Source organism: Nicotiana tomentosiformis, chromosome 9 (assembly GCF_000390325.3).
Source record: "Nicotiana tomentosiformis chromosome 9, ASM39032v3, whole genome shotgun sequence".
Taxonomy (NCBI): Eukaryota; Viridiplantae; Streptophyta; class Magnoliopsida; order Solanales; family Solanaceae; genus Nicotiana; species Nicotiana tomentosiformis.
This window is the reverse complement of record NC_090820.1, coordinates 62643726-62645529: the sequence shown is the minus strand read 5'-3', so window position 1 is coordinate 62645529 and position 1804 is coordinate 62643726. Positions and strand designations below refer to the sequence as shown.

Sequence of the window (1804 nt, the reverse complement as noted above, 5' to 3'; positions counted from 1 at the left end):
TTTTAATTTAACTTGAAGTCGAACATTTCTAATGCACAACCCATATTTTTAAACATCTTCAATTTATAACATAACATAAGTAAAGCATTTGGGTTACTTGTTGAACATATATCCTTCAACCCAATCTTACTCGGAATAGCCAATTTTATAATGAACCACTCGAGACTTACATAATTCCCACGAATATCGTGGGATCCAATTCTAAGAGAAGAGTTTAGACAACATAGCTCAATTGAGCTTCCTTAAACTCTAAAATATTCCAGAATTCTTAGCAACTTCAATCTATTGTAGAAATATAACAAATTGAATCAAAATTAGGAAGATGCTTATGGTTCTAGATCATTTGAGCATTTTATCAAATACTAGGTGTGCATTAAGGTTTTAAGGTCCTTTTATGGAGGATTCCATCATCCCACAACCCAATATTTACCATTTTTAGCTTAACAATATTCCTACACCCTTTGATAACACATGCATGTAAAATAAACAACTTTCACGCCCAAATATTATCTTGCTAATTACCCATTTCTAGAAAAATTCAAAATTGAGGGTTAGGGTGTAGAATCTTACCTTTAGGATGAAGACCTTGTGGGTTTTCCTTGTTAATCTTCCAAAATTTGAGCAAGAATTAAAGAATTAATTATTGAGGAACACCTTGTCACTCTAGGGTGCTATCTCTCACTCTAAAATGTCAGATTTTGGCTCAAAAATGGCCCAAAGCGTGTATTTAATGAAGTAGGGTCGGGTTTTAAAAACCCAAAAATGATGCTCCGGAACAAGGTCTGCGATCACATAATCGATATGCAGACCACATATTGGCCGCATAATTGGTGTCCAGAACCGGCAAAAATCTGCCTATGTCTGCGGTCACTATGCGACCCGTAGACCTGTTCTGCAGTCGCATAATGAACCGCAGAACAGTTCTGCGGTCAGATAGTTGACCGCATAATGGCATCCAACTGACCCTCTCCTGCCTCACTTCTGCGGCCATTATGCGGCCCGCAGAGTGATTCTGCAGTTGCATAATGGACCGCAAAAATGCATTTCGCTGCTAAAAGTTTTTCTTTACAATCCTCAAACACGTAAGCCCAATTCGGCACCAAGAATCATTATTTTCTTTTGGAAAAGTTTACTGGGCTTTATACTTAAGTACTTCAAAAAATGTTCTGGGGTGTTACAGATCCTAAACAATATATTCTGAACTTCTTGGAGATTAGTGATACTTATATTACTAATGGAGTCACTTTGGACTATGTGAGGCTCACACTGTTCCTGTTCTCTCTGTTGGGCAAAGTAAAGTGGTGGTTGAAGGTGGAACCAACTAACTCTATCACATCATGGAATTATCTGGCTAGAAATTTTTTGGCACGATTCTCCCTTCAGGAAAAACTGCAAAGATTAGAAGTGAGATAGTCGCCTTTAAACAGAAGTCGGGCGAATCTTTATATTCAGCTTGGGAGAGGTTCAAAGGATTTCTTAGATATTGTCCTCATCACAACCAGACTAATGAAGTGTTGGCTCATATCTTCATTGAAGGGCTACATCCAGAGACAAAAATTATGGTCGATGCTGCAGCGGGAGGACAAATGTTGGAGAAAAGCTTTGTTGAGATTTATGAATTATTGAACAAATTCTCCAAAAGTAATCCTTACTGGAAAGGAGAGATATGCAGATACATAGTTCAAAAATCTGCAAGGGTCCTCTTGTTAGACGCTGTTTCTACATTATCAACGTAGGTTGCCACATTGGCTAACCAAGTCAATAAGATGACCTTGGTTATTAATAAGCAGCAAGCTCAGCTAGT

At 37.9% G+C, this 1804-nt stretch overlaps 1 non-coding gene across 1 annotated transcript; it reads right to left on the bottom strand.

Moving 5' to 3' along the window:
• Positions 1-1394: 1394 nt before the first annotated feature.
• Positions 1395-1501, bottom strand: LOC117280748 (small nucleolar RNA R71). The gene has a single exon (XR_004511328.1). It is a non-coding gene; the product is annotated as a small nucleolar RNA R71 (small nucleolar RNA).
• Positions 1502-1804: the final 303 nt, after the last annotated feature.